The following is an 11,799-nucleotide window of genomic DNA, read 5'->3' as shown; positions in this document are numbered from 1 at the left end:
CGCCCCCACCCCTTAAAGGGAAAGGGGCAGTGGTTCTCAGGCTGGTGGGTCATGACCCATCAGTTTGAGAGCCCCTAGCATAGGTAGATGATAAGGGAAATGCCAAATTCTGGCTCCATGGGGAAACTTCCAAATAAATAAAAAACAAGTTGAGCAAAGCTGCAATGAGAGAAAGCAATAAATTTGGCTTTTTGGCTTGCTACATTTTGCAAAGGTTATGTTCCTTATGCCCTGTCACACCAACTCCTTATATGATCCCGAATTCTGTTTTCACATTATCGTTAAGACAAAATCCCATTAATCATCATGCTTTCTTTGCTAGCAGAAATCTCTATGTCACTAGAGGGCAGCCATCATCTGTTGGAGAGCTAGGCGAGATCCTCATGAAAACAGAGGCCTCACTTCAATGCAGAGGGTGTGATTCTGGGTCACTAGACTGTGTCTCAGCTGTTCTAATTTTCAACAGAAATGATTATCAGCGTTTCAAGTTTCTGCCGAGGGATCATCAATATAGCTGAGTTGTGTTTTTTTTTTTTAAATAAGAAGAGCATGGGGGGGAGGGAACGAAACTTGCTTGTCCAAACTGACCCAAAGCATTAGAAGTCAAATATCCACATGCATAGATCTTCCTAATTAAATTAATGTATCTTATCCTCATCACTTTTCCAGTGTTGCTTGTGTCATTTTGGTTTACAAGACTAGATAGATAGATAGATTTAGATTTAGATTTAGATTTATCATAATTTTATTATGATGTGAGGCTGGACAAACCATTATGCTAAGTCTGCAGTACAGAATCTCACCTGGACTGCATCTACCTGTTGTGATATAATTCAGGGTGAGCTCTTCAGCATAAAAAAGGGGTGCTTATCCTGCTTTTCCTCTCTGGAATGTGAGAAGATTGGTTCCTGTTAACACCCCCAAATGGAGATCAATGGGTTTATTTTCTGTAGTAAAAAAAAAAAAAATTTCAAAATACTTGTAACTAGGATAGTTGAATTTGAGATTATTTCCTGGACATGTTAGGTTGGGGTGAGCAGTATATTTAGAACAGAGGTGCAGGGCTGGCTTTAAGCCAACTGGACCAATTGCTCCCAATTGGGCCCCGCTCCTAAGAGGATCCTGCACTTAGGTAAACTTAAAAAATGAAATTAATATTTGCACGAAATCATTTCACAGTCACTAAATGCTTTTGTAACTATTTACTTTTCAAAGGTAATTTACACATTTGTTTGTTTACCTGTAGGTTTGGTTGGCAACCTTCAGTCTCGAAAGACCATGGTATAAGCCTACAGCACCCTGTATTCCCAGGCAGTCTCCCATCCAAGTAGTAACCAGGCCTGACCCTGCTTAGCTTCCAAGATCAGATGAGATCGGGCATGTGCAGGGTAACAGTTGTAGGCTTACTTATATGCAATTTTATATTAAAATGTGCTTAGATCCACTGGGTCCATTAGCTCACATGCACTTTTTAAGTGCACATTTTGACTGCTCTTAGAGTTATAAAATCTACAATAAATTTTATTTATATCTCAGGCAGCCCAGTCCTATGGGCTGCTGGTGCCGTGTGGTGTAGTGGCACCAAAATGGCCACTACTGTATCCCACAGGGCCAAAGCAGCCACCAGTCTTCTCAGAGTAAGGGAACATTAATTCCCTTACCCCATGTAGAACACCACTGGCCCCAGTGAATTTTCTCAGATCTGTGTCAGCTCTTGAGCTGGTGCAGAACCAAGGAGGCCTGTGTCAGGCTCTGTGGCTCCGGAGGGGCAAAGGATTTGGGCATATGCGGCAGATTCTGTCACCATCCCTGCCCCCTTCCAGGCCCGATCCGTCTGCTGGCTCCCCCTCCCCTGCTCGGTTTTGCCCCCTCCCTATCTTCCCTCGCTCTCCCCCCACCCCAAAAGGCCTCCCACCCCAATACTTACCACAGGGTGCTCTTCACCGGTGTCCTTCCGGCACTGAGGCCCACGCTGGGTGTATCCTGCCCTGCAGAAGTGTATGCTTTTGTGTGGGAAGTGTGATTTGCTGATCAGACATATGTGGGAGCACAGAGTATGATCTGTCATAAGTCCCTGATTTCCTATATAGTGGTCTTGTTGGACTTGCTGCAATAATGAAGTGAGGCAGTTGCTGGATAATTACCTCAGATTATCCATCCACCATTGATTCCAACTTAATTTAGCTTTTCAACCTGGCACAGACTTGCTGGAGACTCTAGTGTGGTTTTTATTTAAAATCAAACTGTGGTATATCTGCAGAAGAAAAAAAAAATCCCAAATTTATTTGACACGGTGGCAAATTGAAGAAGCAAAGCAGTACAAGAAAAGAAGAAAACAAATCTTTAATGAAAGCTTGTACGTTGCACAGCTCGTTTGTCATTGATTTTTTATGTGGCAAGGCATATAATGGGTTTCCAACACCAGAGAACTCCTCTGCCCATATCAGGTATAGAGCATATGACGTGCTGTAGATACCATGGGACGTATCAAAATGGTGATAAGGCCCATTCAAGAAAGATAGAAATTAATCTCACTCAAACTGGAGATTGCCTTACTTGGTGGAAATTAAAACAAAAAACTTTAGCACTTTTTTAACCTTCTGAACACCCAGCAAATGCATCTCTTCTTATTGCTACCAACAAGCAAAGTTCCAGATTTGAAACAATTTGGAAGTTCAGAAAGCCCACTTAAAATCAACAAGCAGGCCGAAGCAGGAGCAAATTAGTACAGTGTCTAAAACAAAGCCTCACAAGGGGCCTCTTCTAGTCTTTATTTGGGCAAAACTCCCAAGGCTGGATGCTGCAAGGTGATGCTGAAATTCTTGGATGAGGAACTGGAGCTGAACTGTGTAAAACTTGGAGGAAATCTGCATGCAGGATTTGCATGCATTTGTCTTGTGTGATGTTTTTTCAAGGATGATGATCTATCCTTGAGAACTGTCGGTAAAAGAAGATGTTGGTAGTTTGTGTGGTGCAAAAAAATTGGAACTATTCTGTTAGCTGCTACATCAGATACGGGTAACTGGCTTATCTTGCAGAAGGAATTGCCTGATGATGACATTAAAATATCTTGATGGTTAGACCAGAAGCTTCAAATCAATTGTTTCTTATCCAGGAAAATCAGACTGACCTTATTAAACTAGGTGGTACACAGAGAAAAGGTTTCACTAACTTTTCCTTGTCCAGACAGAAATGTGATGTGATTGAGCCAAAGTTAGCACTCTTAACATCTCATTTATTTCAATGAGAAAATTACCACATACTTAAGTTTCTCTCATGGAAATCGGTGCTTCTTAAAATGTTTAACTTTGGCTGGACTATATCCTCTCTGAACAATTTCTCTGTCACTTACGATTTAATGCAGCAATGTTATAGGGAAAATTGAACTGACTGTTCAGCTTTCATTTCCTCTCACCCTATATTTTCCCCTTATCCAGAGTGTTCCTTATCCAGAATGCACATTTTAGTTTGCAATCCTATGCACATTAGCCTGGGATGAAACCCTTTTCAACAAAGAATGCTTCCAAGTAAAGATGCATTGGAGATTCCTATAATGGCCCAATTATATCCAGGCCTTTTGCTGATGGAACTTGCATTTCATCAGCGCAAAACCCAGGATGCTGGTGCAGCAGCCACAGTGATGACACACAAGCCAGCACCATCAGCTTGAATGATGGACAGCCCTGGGCATGTACATACAAAATGTCCAGCCCACACCAGAACAGTCATGTCAGCAGGGGGGATCCCAGGGTGTCCGGGGGGGGGGGGGGATAGAGGCTGGCTTGGAGAGTGTCAAAGGTGGGCTGGGGCCAAATATTAGTGGCAGCAGGGGACCCACTGATATTTATGCCAGTCTAAGAGTAGGCATACATTTGAGCAGGCCTATTGGGAACCATGGCATGGCAGAATAGGTACCTACCTAGTAGTAGGTATGCCACTTGGTCCCTGGCTGGCCCAAAGCATCAGTAGAGACTACACTAGCACTGCTGCATGCTATAGGATTGGTGACTCAGGATAGAACGGGGCTGTAAATCAGTTACACTTTTAATGAATAAAGGCTGATTTGAATGACATTGTCTTACTGTAGTGCTAAACTTGAAGCATGATGGGGGAAACCTTTGTGATGTGCAGAGCACCATACAAATCCCTTTTGAGAACATCCAAATAGAACTTAAGCTGCAATAACAGATCGATCAGGTCTATGCCTATCTCTGATCCATGAGTACCTGCCATGTATTGAATCTCCCCCTCAATTTTGTCTAGATTTGGAGGGGAAAATAATGTTGTGCCACATTTTCTTGAGTCTTAATTTTAAGTTTTAAAGCTACTATCTTTAGGCTGAGCACTCATCTTGCTCTCTTTCTTGGCTGGATCAAGTTTGGCTGAGAAAGGGAGACCACCTAAACCCAGCAGCAATAGCTGCTGCTGTCACTTCCTCCTTCCTCCTAATCCCTCTTCTCCAGGTGTATGAATGGGAGGGGAAATACTGGTCTAGAGTTCTTCAGGGAGTCACTCTAGGCAAGCACTTCTGTCATTCCTTCCATTTCACTGCCATTTCTGCCAGGGATGCGCAGTGCTGGGGTGGCAGGAGAGGCAGAGCCCAATCGTAGTCCATGGGAAAGCGCTGCAGCTGTCCCACCTGCTTACACCCAAGGAGGCTCTCCTTACACCTGCTTTCTCAGGAGCAGAGCCTCCTTGGGTGTAAGCAGGTGGGACAGCTGCAGTACTTTTCCATGGACTACAATGGGACAGTTCTGCCTCACCTGCTGCCCCCACACTGCCTCTTCCTGATTTCTGCCTACTTTCCAGTCTTTTCAAATCAGGAAGTGGGGTGGACGGGACGACAGTTTGACAACCACAAGGAAGAAGAAAGTTTGTGAGATGTGGATGCGGAGGAGGAAGAAGGTGGGAGATGGGAGGGAAGAGCAGCAAAGAATGAAGGTAGAATAGTGGTTGGCAACCTTCAGTCTCGAAAGACTATGGTATAAGCCTACAGCACCCGGTATTCCCAGGCGGTCTCCCATCCAAGTACTAACCAGGCCTGACCCTGTTTAGCTTCTGAGATCAGACGAGATCGGGCATGTGCAGGGTAACGGTTGCATGCATGAAAAAGAGAAGGGGTGGCAAAGAGGGAGCTAGAGCTGCATAGGAGGCTAACTCTGGCACTCACCAAAGACTCTTGCTCTGATCCTGATTTATGCATTCTTAGAAAAAAGAATGGGAAAGGTGATGTCCGCCCTGTCTACATTCTGCCCCCTATAATTCATGTGCAACTGAATCAGGCTATGGGAGGCTTGCCTTGATTGCTGGGTGATGTGTTCCTTTTCTGGAAATATTGACCCTCTTGCAAACAGTTTCACAACCTTTTGCAAAAAGCTGCAAACATTCACCCCCAACGGGGAACACGTTTCACAGAGATTAAAATGTTTTGGAAAATGCCCCCCTCCGTTTCTGTTCAGCATTAGAGAGAAGGGATTTATTGATAGTCCCAGATACTAATGACATCTAATTCTGTCTTCTAACCAAAGAACCTATGAAACAGGTTTTAATGTGAAGAAACAACCTTTGGGTGTTATCCACCAGTGAAATGTCCTCAAGGTGTCTCCTAATACGTTTCCCGATACATCATGATAGTGGATTTTGACCATAGTGGTGGTCTTGCACCTTACCAGTCAACCAAAACAATGAGTCACAGTGGCGTCACTAGGATTCATGTCACCTGGTGCGGGAGGCCTGCGTGTCACCCCATGCAGTGGGTGGGGCAACACCCCAGGTGGTGGGCGTGGTGATGTACCATCACCCCACCCCCACTAGTTTTTTGGCTGTACCTTTTGATAGAACACAGATATTTCAATGTGGTTTGTTTCATTGCATTCTGCATGAAATTACACATTGATTGGTATAGAACATGATGGTATTATTCCTCCAAATTCTGATTTTAGTGATTTTGAAAACTTGTAGAGTCTCTCTCTCTCTTTCTCTCTCTCTCTCTTTCTCTCTCTCTTACACACACACACACACACACACACACACACACACCCCGTGTCAACTTACTAACACCTTATTGCAGCAGTTCTCAAACTTTTGGCACTGGGACCCACTTTTTAGAATGACAATCTGTCCAGGACCCATTGGAAGTGATGTCATGGCCAGAAGTTACATCATCAAGCAAATTAAAATAAATAATTATAAATAATTAAATTAAAATAAAAGAAATAATTAATTAAGGGGGAGCCAGCCCTGTTCCACCAAGTGAATTTTCTCTGTAGTCTGCCTGCAATAACACCCCCCCCCCAAAGAATCAGTGAGATTTTCAGCCCTCCCCAGTGCCCAGTTTAAAGTACTTCTATTTCAGGCATATCTGGATAAAGACCCACCTGGCTTTACAAGTGCAAAATAGAATACATTCCCCTACCAGTTCAAGCCTCTTTTTTTGTCCTTTTTATTGGGGAGGGAGGCTGCCTTCTGGAGCATTTGTTGCGCTCCAGTTCCATCGGATCAGGACCATTCTGGTGTCCTCACATTCCCCTTTGCCTGGCCTGATCACAGCCAAGGCACGTCTGCCTACCCGCAAGTAAACATGACCATGAGGCTGCTTTGCTTTCCATAGGGCTCAACAGACATGCAGCTGGGAGGGGGGACCTCCTTCTTGGGTGTTTTTGGGGGGCTGCATTCATTGGATCAGGACCATTCTGACGTTCTTGGATTCCTCTCAGCCTGCCCTTACCAACGGACTAAGGCAGGTTTGCCTACTCATGAGTAAAAACAGTGGCTTAGTTTCACTTTCCATAGGGCTTAATACACTGGCAGCTGGGAGGGAGGGACCTCCTTCTCTGTTTTTTTTTTTTTTTGGGGGGGGCTGCACTCATTGGATAAGGACCATTCTGATGTCGTTAGATTCCTCTCAGCCTGCCCTTCCCGACGGTCTATGGCAAGTTTATTCTATAAATAAACAGGCAGATCTTAGCTTGGTGTGTGTTTGTAGTGATGCGCACTTGTGCAATAAGTTTGTATATGCTTTCTAAAGGCATTCAGTATCACTGAAAAATGGACATGGCACATACACTACTGACCAATTTCCTGTTCTGAATATGTGGAATGAAATGACTAGCAACTCTGTCTTTCCCTGTTCCTAGAGTTTAGAAAAAGTACACTAAAAGTTTACAGACCCGCAGTAAATACGCTCGCTGATTCACTATGAAAGTCCTGGGTGCAATAAATGATCCTTATAAATTGCCCTTAAATGATCATATTTTATCCAATGTGGCAGGCCCTAGTGTTCTGACATTTGAGTTACAGTGGGAGGGCATTAGTTCAAGACTCTTTGTCATATTATAGAGTACACATGTCGTCTGGGGAAGAGCAGCCCTGATCTGGCTGAGGATGGCCGCAGCAGCCTGAGATACAGCATGCTGGTCCTGAGAGTGACAGCAGACAGGGCGTCAGGAGCAACACCAGCCTCATTATCCCCAGCTAAGCTAGAAGTCACTACAGCAGCATCAACAGATGTGGCGGCATATCCCAAGACTGTAGGAGATGGTAGGAGGCAGAGGGGGCCAAGCACAAGAGACGGTGGGCCTTAAAAGTCTGTTGCCAGCTAATGAATGGTAAGGGAGGCTGGCCTGAGCACTGGAGGGCTGAGGGCCCAACAAAAGCCACAGTTGGAACAGATGGAAAGTCAGGGGCTTGACAAGTGGCCTCATCAGGCTGGAAAGGAAGAGCACCAGGATGGCTCACTAACCCCCCCCCCCCCAAAAAAAAACTCTGTTTCATGGTGCCCTACTGCCAAGTTGACAGCACCTCAGTACTGCTCCCCAATACTATAATACCATGGGCCTCGAGTCTGGCCAACCAAAGCCTTGGGGTCCCCTGCTGCCACCCCCTCTTCTCTTGCCCCCTCTTGGGGCACTACAGTAAACCCCAGACTGGTGAGGGAGGGAAGGTGTGTTCAGTAGGTTTCATGCATTTAAAATTGGACATTTGTGTTAGCCCAGGTTAAACCCAAGTGCATTTGGGTGTTTTCATTGGGGGTACGAGGGTAAATAGAATGCTAGATGCAGGGGAATGTCAATGAGATGCAATTCTTGCAAATATCTTGGTCTTGTGTGCTCCCTGAGGCATTTGGTGGACCACTGCGAGATACAGGAAGCTGGACTAGATGGGCCCTGGGCCTGATCCAGCAGGCCTTTTCTTATGTTCTTATGTTCCATCTATTCTGGTATATTTTTCTTTGATGTTTGCGTTTATACTCAAGTATGAGATAAAATCACTGTAAAAGGATGTCATTTACTGAAGTCAATTTGCATGATCACATGGACATCTTCCCTGTTTTAAAACTGGTAAGCATTTGGGTGGTAACCTTAATAGCCATTACAGATCTAACCAGACATTCTGCGTCCATAACTGATTGAGAAGATCAATAACGTTAAGATCAAATACCAACACCAGAGTGTGTTTTTTTCTTTAATCAGCGTCTTTTTGTTTTATACTCCTGCCTACAGCAAGATCCTGTTTTCTGCATGTAGACATAGCTTCCTGCTGTGTGCTGTCGAAAGAATGAGAAGACAAGATGGAGAATCAATTTGAGGAAAAAAGCATTCGTTGACAAAGCTTTACTGTAGATCAATGGAATCCTGCTAGTTAAAATATCTGTAGAAGCAGAGATTTTTTTTTTTTATCTTATATTTGGACATATCAGTTCAGGGCCACCCCCCCCCCCCGATCATTCCTATAGCAATCTGCAGCTTCTCCTAGTTTCCTTTGTATTAAAAAAAAAAATCCTTTTATTATCGGGCCATTGAGTATATTTTGCTTTTGCAGTGTGATACAGCAGCTGTTCCCAAAGTCCTACTCAGACATTGGGACCGCTCTAGATTGTTGGGGGGTGGGTGGGGAGAGAGGAGGGGGTTGCCCCAACAGCACCACTGTGATTGCAGCACTAAAGGGACCCAGAGACACCCCCATGTACCTGGAGAGTCCTGCAGCTTCCTGGGGAGTCCTGGAGGGTTGCAGCTGCCTCCACGACCTTCCACGTGGCTGCAATGAGCTCCAATCTGCTATCGGAGCTCGCTTCTGGTTTGCACAAAGTGAGCTCCAATAGCAGATCAGAGCTTACTGGAGCTGCACGGAGTGTTGTGGAGGTGGCTGCAAGTCTCCAGGATCCCCCAGGAGGCTGCAGGACACACCCAGGTACGTGGAGATGTCCCTGGGTCCCTGCAGTGCCGTGATCGCAGCATTGTTGGGGACCCATTTGGGACACTCCCCTTAAGGGAGAATGGCCCAGGTTTTGCTCCCAATAGTGGGTTGTGACCCACAACTTTGGGAACCACTGTGATGCAGGAGAAACCTGATAATGCTCTATCTCATTAACAGGTTTGAAATACAATAACATTCATTTACAAGAGTTTGTCCTTTAACAAAGTGCACTGATCAAAGCTTATCCATGGGGGGGGGACAACTAATAACTGCTACAGACCCCCACTTGGTACTTGGGTGATATTTTTGTTTGACTCATTGTGTCTTTATCGCTTATTTGTTTGAACAGCTTCCACTACAAGTATGGAATTGTATAGACAGCCGCAAAAATACATGTATTTGTTTAATGGCTTTATCCAGATATCTGATATTTATTTAATTGGGTTTCACTACATTTGCATTCCTGCAATAATTAGTTGTTGACAATTCTTAATAGCATCAAGTGAAAAAGTACTAGTGATTGTTTTCTTTGTTAAAAAAAAACTCATCTAAGTTTTTATTTACAATAAAGTCCACTAATAAAAATTCTGGTACTGTTCATAATCATAATAAAAAATAATCAACCAATGCAAGTTCCTCAACATAATATGTGTGAGTAAAGCATTTAGAAACTTAGCCCTACAGCTAGTTTAGAACAGAAAATGAATAATTTGGTCCACATTGTCAAGTGAACTTTGACCTAATGGTTACTGCAGGCTTTAAACCTCAGCTTTGAAACCTTCTTTAACTGCCTAGACATCATTTCTGAATCAGAATGCTGCCTTTTAATGTTATCTTTCCTGATGTATGGAGATTCTAAGCACTCTGAGTGTAATGGTTTAAAAAAAGACAACAAACCTGTTGAGCAAAACAAAATAATGAAAAACAGGCTTGATTTGGTACCGGTATGACTTGCAAAAATTGGCTTGGGCATCTGCTCCTTTTGGTCGTGGTAGGGAGCTATACACCACTGAGGCAGACGATCCTTGCTGGAAGCTGTGTGGCTTCCAGCCATCATGCTGAGAAGCCCATTTCTGCAGAGCTCAGACACAACTATTGAGGTCTATGGTGGTTCACTTTTTGCTAAGCATTAAGTTTTCTTTTCAGTGGCACTGTACATTTACCCAGTATTCATAGCTGCATTCTTGTCAATGTGGGAATGTTACACCATGTCAGTGCAACAGGGTTCTATGCATGTATAGCAGGACCGACTGTGATCCTGAAACATCCAGGATATACACCAGTTTTCAGTTTGTTTCAGCGTAGCCATAGCCAGACTTGCAAATTTGCCACTGAAGACTCTCAAATTACTCTTCCCTATTGGCAGAAAACAACGCACAATCCTATCCATTACTCACCTCCCTCCGCATCCTAAGGGAAGGGGTAGTCCAGGAGTTCTCTTCTGGTTAAGAGAACAAATTCCCTTTCCTTGAGTAAGCCTCCATGGTGTAGAGGGGTCTTCTCTGACACACAGGATCGGGTCAATGAAGGGGCTAGGGTATCAGCAGCACCGGCACCACCAATCCCACCCCCTTCCTAGGCCCAATCTGCTGTTGTTCCTCCCTGTTTTTCCCCCTCTTCGCCCCCATTCTGTTCTCCCCCGTTCTGCTATCAGAATTAACCAATCAGCGAGCTAGATGAAACGGAAAAAACATCAAAGGAATAGGTGGAGAACCAGATAAGAGCAAATATTCAAGATTTTGTAGTGTGTGTGTGTGTGTGTGTGTGTGTGTGTGTGTGTGTGAGAGAGAGAGAGAGAGAGAGAGAGAGAGAGAGAGAGAGAGAGAGAGTCTGTAGGGAGGAAACTGGTCCAGCTAGCAGAGGATATGAGCAACCAGAGATGAGCTTCATGTTTGTGTGCTTGTTGCTAGGGGAAAAAAAAAAAGACAGGAGGAATGTGTTTGCAGAGTGTGAAGTGATGAAGTTCATAGTTCTCTAAGGCACTCTCTTATAAGTTTTTTTTTTTTTTCCAAAAGCACAGCATGAGGTTCACTCCTCTCATATAATTCTTCTTATATGGGCACACAGCATCACACCCTTTCCGAATGCCCTCGTTGACACTGCTTTTATTGTCTTTATGCACTATTGCTACTGTTCTTAAAATTGATTTTATGTCACTGCATAAATTTTTGAGAATTTTTGTAAGGTCATTTTTGCATGGAAAGTTGATTAATAATTGCTGTTTTAAAAGATGGAGAATGCCAGTGTAGATCCAGGGGCCACAGCCATTAAGCCAGTTTAAGTGCTGGCTTTACATGGCAGAATTTAAGCGGTGGGATGGGGGAGGTGGTAAACTGGAGAAGAGTTACCCTACACCTGCTTGCCACCTCCCCTGGCTTGATGCCTTCCTGGCTATGCCATCTGGTCATTGCCCCATTCTCTTCTTGCAGGAAGAGAAATGGTGGCGCTTATCACATCTGCTAGCCCCACCAGTGCTGCAATCCCTTTTCTGAGCAGTCACCTTCCAGGCAAGCAGTTGGGAGAAGGGTCACCTTTTTTGCTTCCTTTCCTACCTCGCCATTTCTTGTAAAGTGGCCAGGTGGGGAAGATGCTGGGAGCAGACAG

General features: G+C 44.4%; 2 pseudogenes; both read right to left on the bottom strand.

Moving 5' to 3' along the window:
- Positions 1 to 1,286: 1,286 nt before the first annotated feature.
- Positions 1,287 to 1,403, bottom strand: LOC136635981 (5S ribosomal RNA; annotated as a pseudogene).
- A 3,584-nt stretch (positions 1,404 to 4,987) lies between these two features.
- Positions 4,988 to 5,104, bottom strand: LOC136635980 (5S ribosomal RNA; annotated as a pseudogene).
- Between the last annotated feature and the right edge of the window lie 6,695 nt (positions 5,105 to 11,799).

Source organism: Tiliqua scincoides, unplaced genomic scaffold (assembly GCF_035046505.1).
Source record: "Tiliqua scincoides isolate rTilSci1 unplaced genomic scaffold, rTilSci1.hap2 HAP2_SCAFFOLD_203, whole genome shotgun sequence".
NCBI lineage: Eukaryota > Metazoa > Chordata > Lepidosauria > Squamata > Scincidae > Tiliqua > Tiliqua scincoides.
The sequence above is the reverse complement of the archived record's forward strand: the minus strand, read 5'-3'. Positions and strand labels throughout refer to the sequence as shown.